We start from the raw sequence: 12829 nt of genomic DNA on the forward strand, positions 1-12829 counted from the left end.
CTACTGCATATAAATTACATATCTTCTGGTTAACGTATTATTCAGTCCAGAATAATTACACATCTGAGAGATGCCTAAATAAGCTAATCTTTAAACTCTACACATCTAAAAAAAGATCTCTAGGCATGTTATGTGAATATAGAATAGCGTCAGCTGACAAATATATGGCACAGTCCATATAACTGTGGTTGCAACCAACAACCACATGAATCAATGTTATGGCCTGGTTTTTGCATTATTCACGATGACAGGACTTCTGAAGGAAAGTAAGAGCATGTTCTAAGATCATGAGAATCCACTCTAAAGATAAAAGAAAATTAGCCACACTATATGGCAAAGAAAATAGTATACAAGAGAATATAAGCAATACTCCCATTTCCAGTAGAGTGCATGCTGCTGATAAAGACTATATAAGATTTTAAAAATCAAACAGTTGAACAGTTGCTATGAGAAGCAACAATGAACAAAAATACTTGGATTTACACGTAAAACTAAGATGGGACAGAACCAACAAAGAAATATTTTCAGTTACCATAACCATATTGTTTTAGCCTTACATCAGACAAAAGCTATTTCAACAGGAAAACCTGTCTTAGCCAACAGCTGGAAAACTCATAGTCTTACTCTGGAAGGAAAGGGGACATTACTTTTTACAGATGTCTCCATTCTCATCATCCAAAAGAAGTTTAAACTATGAATAGAGAGATGGGCCCCATCTGAAATATGGATTTCACATCCTTCCAAGACTGTGCACGCTCACATCTCTGGCATTAATTCAGTCTATGCTATTGCATGCAATGATCACAGAAAGTCACCCTGACATTTTGTATAGTATCTTCAAATTCAGCATTTGATTTACATTTGGTTTGGTCTCTCAGAAAATTGTGTGTCTCTTCCAACAGCAGAACTCCAGACACCTCAGTGATTAGAGGGGCTGGATTTTATTTAAAAAATGCTCTTTTGCAGCTAGCAACCATGAAACCCCTGACAGTGTTCAGCTATACCACCCGATATGCAAGAGCAGCCTCCCAGGCAAAGTCTGATTTCAGTTTGTGTTCATGAAACCAGCACCTGCTAATGCCAGGCGCTAGGGAACAGGCACAGCAGTGCAGCAGCTTTTCAGTTGACCACACTTCCTGCTGCCTAAATATTTAAGGAAGCCTAAGAAAAAGCCATGTAGCAAGATTAATAACTAACAAACCACAAGCTCTTGCTCATTACCACATGGTATCTTACACCCTTACCAGCACACTCACTTTGTATGTTTGCTTACGTTGGTAACTCCCCTGCATCTCTGAGCATTGTCAGCTTTAGACGTCCCCACTCTGGTACAAGACGTGCTGGGCAACTTTGTGGTTTCCACGTGTGCAGGAAGCCAGTGACAAACTCACATCAGGGCCTTCCTTGTTTCGTTGCAGATCTTGGGAGTGTTTCACTGCAATGCAGCCTCAGCTGCGGGTTTGGGGCACTCCCCCTGGGTTTGGTGGGATGTGGCAGTACCCAGTTGGACATCAGGTCTCAGCAGCTGGACCCTGATGCCAGCAGGAAGGAACTGGGCTAGTGGTAGAGAATGATGAACTACACCTGACAGCAAGGATGGATTTCTTCTACAGCTTCTAAGAAAGCCGGTAATAAGGACAAGTGAATTTGCAAGAGGAACTGCAGTCCTAACATAATACCATGGTCATTGCTCAGGCTGCTCAGCAGCTACATTACCACGAAACCACGCGTGCATGCTGCAGCCATTCCATAAGGAAAACATACACCACATAATTAAAATACTTATCTCAAAAGGAATGAAAGAAATGAGAGACAAATCCTAACAGTGGCCAAAAAAAATGCAGTGTGGCCAACGTAACAGACTGCAAAGCGCTAGGAGTGTTTATGCTTCTGAATGCACAGCAGGAACTGAGACATCTGAAATGGCTTTGTATTTCCTTCCCTACTCTATTTGTAGGCACTTACAACTTAAAACACTTCTTGTATTCATTACTATTATATCAAAAAGGACGTACTTCCCTAAAATAAATACCTTTTTAAACTGAAATAATGTATTAAGTTCCAACAATTTTAATAGTTGGGACTGATGGGCATTTTGACCTGAGGTATCCTAATGACCGCAATTTCTAAAAAGCATTATGCATCTTGAAGTGAAATTAGAATTCAAGTTTTCATGATGCCTTGATTTTTGGATGCCAAACTGCATCAAATCCCATGCCAGTCCACACTGACTCCCATGGCCTTCCACACTCCTTCAGTCTGTTTTTGAGCAACAGGCTGACAGAAGCAGCCATTAACACCACTTTCTACCTAGCACATGATTTGCTTCTATGGCTCAAAATGCTTTTGAACTTTTTAGAGATCAATTTATTCTATTAAATACGCTGTGATGGCTGACTTGAGACTTTGGCATGAGATACAAACATTGAATACCTTCCACATATAGGTCAAATGCAAGAAAACTCATGGATACTGGGAGCAATGCCTATCCTGTGGCCTTCCACCAGTAGACTCCAGAGCCCTTCCCAAATTGTGATGCTTGATTTATACCACAAGCTAAGCAAATGGACAAGGAGGCTATCCTAGCTTGCCAGCCTGCTTGGATAGAGTATTTTTTTTATATTTGAGATAAACAGAACATTCCTTATGTTTGATATTCAAACAGACACGTCCATCCTTCACAGAATGCACACTTGGGTTCATCTGTTCAATTCTCCTGGATCTAATCCTCTAGGCAGCACATATAAGGTCACTTCATGGAATCTCTGACTGTTTACCTTTTTTTAAACCAAAACATGCTTGAACAACCCTTGGCTCCAGTCTCGCAAGGCTCCCGTAAAGGGCATAGGAAGATACACCATGTGTGCACCCACATAGCACTCATTTTGGTATGCTTCAGCACAATGTCTCGAAGGTCTGCTCCATGAAATGCCAGCTTTCTTTTGTGGGCTGTATAAAACACAAATCCTCATGAGCAATCCAGCAGCTGTGTTACTTTTGCATGTAGGCTTTTCCAGGGATTTACACCTTTGTTTTCAATTGCACATCATCCCTTCCTCCACACACGACTGGTCTGCTAACCCCAACCAGTACAGGAGGTGGATGCGCCTTCCCCAGGCTGGCTGACATTTGCTGCTTTCAGTTTTGGTTTTGGAATGACTTTTTCAACATCACTCCATTGGAGATGGTATAGATGGTATAGTCTCTGCCTTCCCTGCTCTGTTAAAAGTGGGGCAGTGTAATAGACCTCCACTTGGCACTGCTTTATAACTTGGTTGTTTCGTCTTCTGCAACTGAGGGTCTCCACGGCTCTGTGGGCCACAGTGCCACGGAGAAATACCTCCAGCCTGTTGACTGTAATAAATGATCTCCACTTCTGGCTCATGACTGTATTTTAAAGGACACGTGAAAATCAAGAACTTGCGTCTCCTCTGTGCCCTTAATTCACTCAGTCCCCTTTTCTATGTGAATTTGAAACACTTTTAAACGCATCATTAAATATTTCTCTCTCTTTTTTTTTTTTCTTTTTCTTTTTTTTTTTTTTTTAATATAGTGCTGCCTCTCTAAGTGCAAAGGATGAAAGGTGCTTTGGGAATCAATCAGGTGTGTGAGCAAAAATCAGGTCAGCCGTACCATAAAATACTGACTACAACCAGGCATCTTTTCCCCAACTAAAGCACTGTGAAAACCACCATAAGATTGGATCAGCTGACAACCTGGACAATTTGGGGGTTGATCCCTGGGGACACATCAAACGCAACTCTCACATCTGGGTATCTCCTTCCAGGTGTGCTTGTGAATCACCACAACCTCAGACACTCCTTGTGCCACTTATTTTGCTGCTGCTTCCTGGGTGCAGACTAAGGGAGCACAAGCAACAGTGGCTGAAGCTGCTTTTCTTCACAATTGCATCTAAAATCACATCCTATCATCATCTTGATACGGTTGCCCCTATCATCATGGAGCTCTTTAAGTTTGTGGAGAGCTGGAAATCACAGGGACTTGGTTTATATTTAAGGTAAGTAAATACCACCCTTGAGGACTAGATCCTACCTCTCTGTCTGCTGCAAGACATGAGGCTGGACAAGGTGGGTGTCACTTAGGGCAGACACTCCCAGGTGGCCCCTGCTGCTTCCTTGTTCTGATTTACCGAAGTGCCACAGCTGAGCACCGCGGTAATCCAGGGAGAGCTTTAAAATGGACAATTCCCTAAAAAGAGAAGGACTAGGCTTGTCAAGCTGCATGCCCAAAATGAACAGCCACAGTTCCTGCCACCAGTCAATAGAGCATCTCAGGGGGATAAGCAGTGGACCAGTGCCTGCAGCATGCTGTGCAGTGCATCAGGTATGCTGCAGGGAACCTCAGAAGAAAAAAGAAAAAAAAAATCAAATTAAACTACCAAATCTGGGGCCTTCTACTGAATAATGCCAACAGAAAAAAAAAAATACCAAACAGCTGCCTTCGAATCCTGGTCTCCCTCAGGCATCCATGGTGAGGTGAGGACTTCAGATCCCTGGACCTTTTCTGCTAATACAATAAACAGCAGAAAGCTGTGTTTGCTTTGTGGCTTCGCTTTTGTCTACAAGGGTAAACAAGCTGTTAGGTGTGGGTTTTGCAGCTATTTGCTAGACTGCACAGAGGGCAAATTTAGAAACAATGGGGTTTAGGTGGGCAGGTAAACATTGGCAGTGCTCAGAAATACTTCTTTCTGAGAAGTAAGAGCTGTCCCTTTTCCATGTCTGCAGCCCCAACACCTTCCCTCCTAGCCCAGGATATGCCTGAGATGCTCAATGGAGCATCCAAATTGAGGAAAAACATGTTTTATTTAGCTTAATCCTAAAAAAAAAAAGCTCATCGATTTTAGCTGAGGTTCTCTCAAAATTGCAACTGGAGGCAGACACTCAGCATGGAAACTTCAAAACTTCAGTCTGAACAGCTGAAGACTGGCAAAGCCTCATTTGCAATTGAAAACAGTGGAAAGTGTCTGGCAGACTAAATGACGGACACTCATATTACTTTATAGAATACTCCTAAGAGCAAAAAAGCCTTTTGTTTTTTTCATTTGCACAGACCCTGCCATTAAATTTTTGTGCAGGGATGATAATAGCTTGCTTTCCCTCTACTGTGACCACTAGAAAATACATGGAAATATTCAAGGATCCACTGTATCACATCCAGCAAACGCAGGTCTGTCTTTAGACAGTGTTCATCTAATATATTTCATGTCCCCAGTGCTTCTTCAAGAAGCTGGTTTTGGGTCATCAACACCACCAAAAACCTCTGCAGAGGAGAACCAAAGCACAAACAGCAGCTGTGGTTTGGTGAAAAGGAAGGCAAGTATCCCATAAAGCTTTAAAGATTACCCCACTGGATAACAAATGAAAGGGGCTAAAGGTGAGTGCTACTCAGTAGCTGCATGCTGAGTGCCAGGCTGATGGTGGCACCTTTTGTAAACTTGAAGAAATGGTGCCCAAATGTCTCTGAAGAGTAGGGAAAAGCTCTCTGGTAACAGCAGGTTTCCAGATTCATCACAGGAGGCCAATTTTTTCAGCTGGGATCTCAAGTGCACAAAGCTCAAACCAACAGCAGCTCCAGGCACGGGTCCTGCAAATGAGCAGTCCCCAACTGTGAGCAGGGGGTGTTCAGAAACAGCAGGCACAGACAGAGCTCCGCAAAACCTGCCACTTCATTGGCGTGAGCAAAACAAACCTCACTGGGAAACCTCAGATGTTTTTATAACAAAAAGAAGTCACTGCCAGTTCTTCCTATGGCTGGCTGTGGAAGTACACTAGTGCCTGATGGTCCAGCCGATCCCTGCCTCATGTTGGAGACGTAACCCTGCAGGGGCCTGACCCTGCACCAGGTTCCTCCTCGTTCTGGCACTGCCTGCTCTCATGCCTTTATTTCTGCGTTGCATATTTTGCCTGTGTAAGCAATAAGCAACCAGGAACAAGGATTGTCTTACATGTGTTGTACCATGAATGCTCTTTGTGAGGATCAAGACATCCCACATACAACAGTGAACATTAAATTTGGGCACAGATCTGCTGGAGGGTAGGAAGGCCCTGCAGAGGGACCTGGACAGAATGGGTCGATGCCAATGGGATGAGGTTCAACATGGCTAAGTGCCAGGTCCTGCACTTTGGCCACAAGAAACCCATACAGCAGTGCTACAGGCTTGGGGGAGAGTGGCTGGAAAGCTGTGCATAGGAAAAGGATCTGGGGGTGTTGGTTGATGCTCGCCTGAACATGGCCCAGCAGTGTGCCCAGGTGGCCAGGAAGGCCAACAGCATCCTGGCTTGTATCAGAAATAGTGCAGCCAGCAGGAGCAGGGAGGTGATTGTCCCCCTGTACTCAGCTCTGGTGAGGCCGCACCTCGAGTGCTGTGTTCAGCTTTGGGCCCCTCACTACAAGAAGGATATTGAGGCCCTGGAACGTGTCCAGAGAAGGGCCTGGAGCACAAGTCCTGTGAGGACCGGCTGAGGGAACTGAGGTTGTTTAGTCTGGGGAAGAGGACGCTCGGGGGAGACCTCATTGCTCTCTACAAGTACCTGAAGGAAGGTGTGGTGAGCTGGGGGTCGGCCTCTTCTCACAGTTATCTAGTGATTGGACTAGAGCGAATGGCCTCAAGTTGTGCCAGGGGAGGTTCAGGTTGGCAATGAGGAGACATTTCTTCTCAGAAGGAGCAGTCAGGCATTGGGACGGGTTGCCCAGGGAGGTGGTGGAGTCACCGTCCCTGGGGGTGTTTAAGGAAAGGTTGGATGTGGTGCTTAGGGACATGGCTTAGTGGATGACATTGGTAGTAGGGGGATGGTTGGACCAGATGCTGTTGAAGGTCTTTTCCAACCTTAATGATTCTGTGATTCTAATGCACGGGATCTGCATTCAACCCGAGTAATGACCTCAGAATCATGACGCAGAATGAACCTCCAAAAACAGGCATTTTCAGGGGGAATAGGAATTGATTGCCTTACACCATTGCCAATGGTATCCTTATGAGCCTGCTGTCATTTGCAAAGGCATCGCTGCCACTGGTGGTGTCAGCAGAGAGCATAGAACTTCACAGCCTGAAGCTCAGCTAAACATATTGACCACATACATTTCAAAAGCACAGTTGACCCTGAAGGACAGCATGCAGTTCGCAGCTGGGAAGATGAATGATTTGGGTAGTGAGCCAGAAACCTCTGCTGCTGCTGCTGTGCACCCAGGCATCACGGCTATGCTGTGCCCCACTGCTGCGGCCATCCTGCTGCATCATGTGGCACGGGCCGGCAGCAAAGCTGCTGCAGCCCCACGGGCTGGCACATGGGCACCCCTGCAGACCCCAGAGCATGCCCGGGCGCCTGCAACAGCCAGCAGCCAACATCTACCAGCCACCGTGGCCAGGCTGTGACACACAAGGCGGTGCCTCCCCTGTTCAGCATCCAGCTACCTGACAGACACCACAGGGCTGATCTGGAGGTGAGCAGGAACTATGTTAACACCCAAGAGCATCCACAACAGCCTCCGTGGCACCTGCATCCTCCCTGGGAAACATGATGCTCAGGGCAAGGCAGAAGAAATGGATTAGGATTTAGACATCTGAAGGTTCAGAGAGTTGTTTCTAACAAGTGGTTTTGGATTAGTAAATGTATTCTGAAAATAAGTTGGACTAGCTTGTTTCTTATTTCTCTTGTGTCTTGGAAGAACTAAACCATACAAAAGTAACCTACAGATTTTTAAAACTTAGATGTGTTTTAACGTTTTAACCAACTAATGAGGAGTAAAAAATAAAATAATAAAAAAAAAAGAGGCAGCCTTGCATTTGCTTTCTAATTCCCGATATCGCTAACTCAGACATTTATCTAGTTTAAAAAAAAAGGTGCAATAACAGAATGGTAGGATTGCTAGCACTACACTGGCCTACTCCGTAAGCTTAAAGCTTTACTGCTATCTGAAATAGAGAGCACCTGACAGTGCCTAATGTTGTAACTAATATCTCAGAAGCAGTTTCAAATAATGCTCAGGATTTCAAAAATTAAAATCATGTTAAATACCTGGAGAAATTAATTCATCAATATCTTAGGTTAGGCGTATCAAGTTAAGCACTAGCATAGAATCATCACCATGGTTTTCTAACGTGTAAGACTAATCATAAAGTACACAATAAATCTTTAGAAAACCCAAACGTGCTAATCCTTTCTTCACACAAGTCTCAGCCATTTCAACAAGCTTTAATCATGCTTTTATATAAGAGTCAGTCTCATGTTTCATCACTGTCCTTCAAGTGCAAAAGCAACTAAAATGCTTGCATGCATGTTCATAAGCTTGAAGCTACTTTTTATTGTTCATTAAGTGAGAAGAGAACAGCATGTTTATTATATGCAAGGGGAAAAGCTGGAAAAAGAAATGCTGCTGTACTTTACAAGCAGCCATGACCACATTGCTTATGAATATCATCGTTCTTGATCCAGACACTGGCTTTTCAGCTGTTACTGCCTAAGGGCATCAACAACAAAGCTGCTTTAATCATCTGAAAGGCTATCTTGTAGTTTTCTTTTTCTCCTCTCAATATCTGTAAAATTTCTATCAAATGCAAAGACTGTCTTATAATTTCTGGCCAAGCTGTGCCAATTAAAGATCCTCAAATCTTCACGATTTTGGAGAACAAGCACAAAAGAGAAGAAGACACCACGTTTATAGTGCGACAATCAGTTACAGTTTTAGGGCCAGTGTGAGTGCATTGCTCACCTTCCCTATTAAGAAGCTCTTTCCATTAGTGCCCAGTGCTTAATTCAACATCACACATTGCTTCTACACAAAGAGCAGAAATGTACATGCCTTCCTCTCCACACTGAGCTTTACCTTCACCTACAGTACCACAAAGAGACTTTATTTCCCAGCAAGATGCCACCCTCCAGTTTGTGAAGCCAGCTTCCGCAGCAAGCATTACATAGCACAGGGTTCATTCTCCTATAAGCAACACGGATTGCTTTGGTGGAAGAGAGCTTGTGCCAACCAGGCCAGCCAGGGCAGGCACCAAAGCCGGCTCTCTACCTGCCATGGCAGGAGTGGGAACCATGCCATGAAAATGGATACCTGACATTTTTGGCTTTGTGAAAACCTCCGGCCGCCTGCAGAAGGGGAATGGGGTGTGAGCACAGACAACCTTTTTACTAGCAAATTGAAGAACAAAATTTTAGCTCCCGCTTTAATATAGGCAGGCTCCAGTTTTTAAAACCATGGGATGACAATCTGCCACTGGCTCCAGTGGCAACACCCTCTCTGAGGACTAAAACTTCTCAGAAAGCAAGTAAAGGCAAAAGGATCTTTCTTCAAAATCTCATAAGATCTGCAAAAAGTTGATAGGCTTAGCAAGGTGAACATAATGAAGAACAGAAACTCATATCCATATTCTAATTTGAATTTCCTACACATTTCCATTCCTTTTCCTCATTCTGCGTGACTATTTACACCTACTGTGCATGCTCTTACAGTTATGCTAACCTGTAGAAATCGAGAGAGAGGATTTCCAAAAAACAGCAAAACATAACTTGGAACAGGCTGAGAAAAAAGGCAGTAAATACAGCCAGATTTTCTCAAAATTCTGTTGTACTTGCAGCCGTCCACCAAATTAAAACCAGAAGGACTGCACGACAGTTTAAAGCAGAAAATCAAATATACAGGCTGAGTGCCTGTCCAAAAAAGGCCAACTTTTCCACAATTAATTCCAAGTTATTCCCCCATCCTCCAGCACCCCTGCCTATGACTATGTGCACACCAGCTGGCTGCTGGCAAGGATTTGCTTCCAGAGCTGTGTCAGGCACTTGGGTTATCTCTCCTTGAGTCGGCAGGACTTGTCTCCATAACACTGATGGTATGTGTGCACACGGCTTCCTCCAAAGCAGCCAATTTCCTTATCTTGCTTTCTAAGTAAAGGGTGTGCCAGGCTCCTCTTCAGCCTCTAAAACTCGACAGAACACGAGGAGACCATCCACATTTTCTAGCTATGCTGCATCTTGCAGGAACACACCAAAAGTGTTTTATCCTTGGGCAAAAAAAATCCCATCTTAATTAGTACCATGCTGAAACTCATAGGCAAAGCAAATGACCAGAAAGAAATCTGTTGCAGACATTAAGTAATAGCTCTCACTGTCAGATGAAAAGAAGAATGGCTGGAAGGTCTGCGAGGAAAAAAGTCCTGAACAATGAGGAAACCCTCAGGAATCGCAGCACCATCACCGAGCCCCTTGGCCAGAGCTGCCCCATCTGCCTGGGTGAGAAAAGAAACGACGGAAAAGAAGGAAAGGAAGGAAGAAAAACTGCTTTTAAACACACAAACAAATCAAAAGCAATTGACTACAAAGCCTTGTCCTCCAGACAGCTTTACTTTTACAGCAATGGATAGATCAGATATGGTCAAGTATAAAAAAACAACCTTTGGAGAACCTCAATTTTTGTATGCCACGCTTTTTTGAGGATGTACCAGCTGACACTGAGCCCTTGAAATCTCTCTGCCTCTCCAACTTTAAAATGTTTGGTCACACCAGACCACATGTGACAGAGCAGAGCTTGGCCCACCACCGCCCCACTGAGATTACAGAGATGGAAAACCATGAAGCTCCCAGGGCTGTCGCTCCTCCTCCCCGCTGTGCCACTGCCCCGCTTGGCTGTGCCTTGTCTAACAGCAGAGACCCAAATCAAAACATTTCTATCAGCTCCCTTTGAAATCTCCATCACAGACTCTCAGGGCATACTGAGAGCTGTTTCTCCTGACACTTTCATCTTTTTCCCCAGTTTCATAATTGCACCCTGAGTCCGTAACTCCCTGCTACCAGCCCGTACTCCCTGTTGGGTGTAACACTCATTAAACATCATTAGACAAATCACGCAACAAACACCTCCCATCACAGGTTTAGCCCATGCCTCATCAAACCGGGAGCATGAATTTTTTTAATAAAATCCTTTCACATGACCAACTGCCAGTCTGTGAGTTATTACCATCATTTTTTAATCTCTATTTTGCTTGCATCTTATCATCCTGAATAATTCAACTATAGTCCCACCAAAATCCTACAAAGAATCTACTTTAATTTCAGAGAGACAAAAATAAGACATTTTCTGCTTATAACACATGCACATTAAAATATCTTCAGGATCCTAAATAAGTGGAAAAAATTACCATAGGTATGGTTAGAAAAGCAGGCTGCACAGAACAGAGGGCATCTTTGAAGCAGCTGAGGTTTCGGCATGGGTAACCCAGCAGCACATGTGGCCTGCCTGCCTGCCCGCCCCTTTGCTGGCACTATGCAGCATCCCACTCTCCCCCAAATCCCCTCCACCTCATTCCCAGCAGCAAACCCCACAAGCCCCCCATTCAAACACAAGCAGCGCTCTGCAACTCGCAGTCAGGCTGGTTCAACGCCACCACTTCTTCCTTAGGAAGAGAGAAGCTGGAGCAGGCTTAAGGGGAAGTTGCAGCCTCTGCAGGCAGTAAGCACAACTGGGTGTCGGATGCTCCCATCATGTTCTCTGGACTCACGTCTCCAACTTGCCTGATGAGGCTGGTGTTTCCCCGAGCCTGACGTCTCACAGGCTCCCTCACCAGAGCTGTCCTTGCTACGGACCAGCTGCTTTACTGACAAAGAGCAGGTATCCCCCTTCCCTTTTTATTACAAACCCCCCAGCATCATATTTGGAGTGGAAAAATAAAACAAAAAAACAAACTCCCAGCACCCTGGAGAAACCCACCTAACCTTTAAAAAGCTAAAAATGTGTTCTGTTTTTTTTTTTTTTTTCTTAAGCTACAGCACCAGAAATTTGGTGAGCTTCCTCCCTGATGGAGGACAGCTCACTGTGGCACCAGCTCCTGCCACCCGTCAGCCCAGAACACGGCAGGATGGTAAGTGGGGTCTGCATCATACTGACACCAGCCCCGACATAAGCGGTAGGCTTGGCGAGCTGCGCTCTCGAGACACGTTTCGACTTAAGATGCTCTTCCTGATTGCTTTTCCTTCTGGAAGTAATAATTTATGGGCTGCCTCTGCACAAAGCGCCTCATTATTTTTCAAAGCAAGAGCTATGAGCAGGGCACTCTCACTTCCAGCAAGGACAGCAGGCTCGAGCCAACACTTTAAGTGTGGTTTTCACGATGATTTCGCTTTATCGTTTGGCTCTGCAGAGATGTGCTAGGCAAGATATGGTTGTGTGCACTGTGCTCTCGGCACAGCAGTGGCACCCTTGCCATGAGATATTCACATCCAGCCCAGCCTCACACCCAACTGAAAGACGAGATCTCCACAGCCCTCTGACACGAGTTCTCCGTTCTAGTGGAGAATGATGTCCAGGCCAAGGATCAGCATGATTTCCTCTTGTACAACTGAAAAGCTAATAAGCTCCCTGAATCTTTTTTTTTTCTTTCTTTTTTTTTTTTTTTCAGTAATTCCACTTAAGGCTTTTCAGGCACTCCCAACTGCCTTCATACAGATACGGAGCAGAAAACTTGAAAGGCTCCAGCGTCTAAGTGCTGTTTTGGCTGCAACATGGGAGCAAGTGCCAACGAAAATGGAGTCCACAGAGATTACTCCCTCGTGGCTCGGCTCAGATGAACCTGAGACAACCCTCAACGGGGCAGGAAAAAATGACAGTACTGAGTGGACACCACAGCAAAATCTCTGTGTGTGAGGCCCTCAGCTTTGCCAATTGCTTTTTGGGTCTGAGCCATCTAACGTTTGAAAGTGCTGCCTGCTCTGGGAATCTCTTGAAAGATCTGCTGTGATATCAAGGGAAGCGGCTGCGGCTGGGATCCCCACGCACCGCACTGGAACAGGGCTGCCCCAGTGCGTGCAAA

General features: G+C 44.9%; 1 protein-coding gene across 1 annotated transcript in view; it reads right to left on the bottom strand.

Moving 5' to 3' along the window:
- NIBAN1 (niban apoptosis regulator 1) overlaps positions 1 to 12829 on the bottom strand; it is a 65303-nt gene that overhangs the window by 51812 nt on the left and 662 nt on the right. The window lies entirely within an intron of this gene.

The sequence above is a fragment of the Aythya fuligula genome, chromosome 8 (genome assembly GCF_009819795.1).
Source record: "Aythya fuligula isolate bAytFul2 chromosome 8, bAytFul2.pri, whole genome shotgun sequence".
Lineage (NCBI taxonomy): Eukaryota > Metazoa > Chordata > Aves > Anseriformes > Anatidae > Aythya > Aythya fuligula.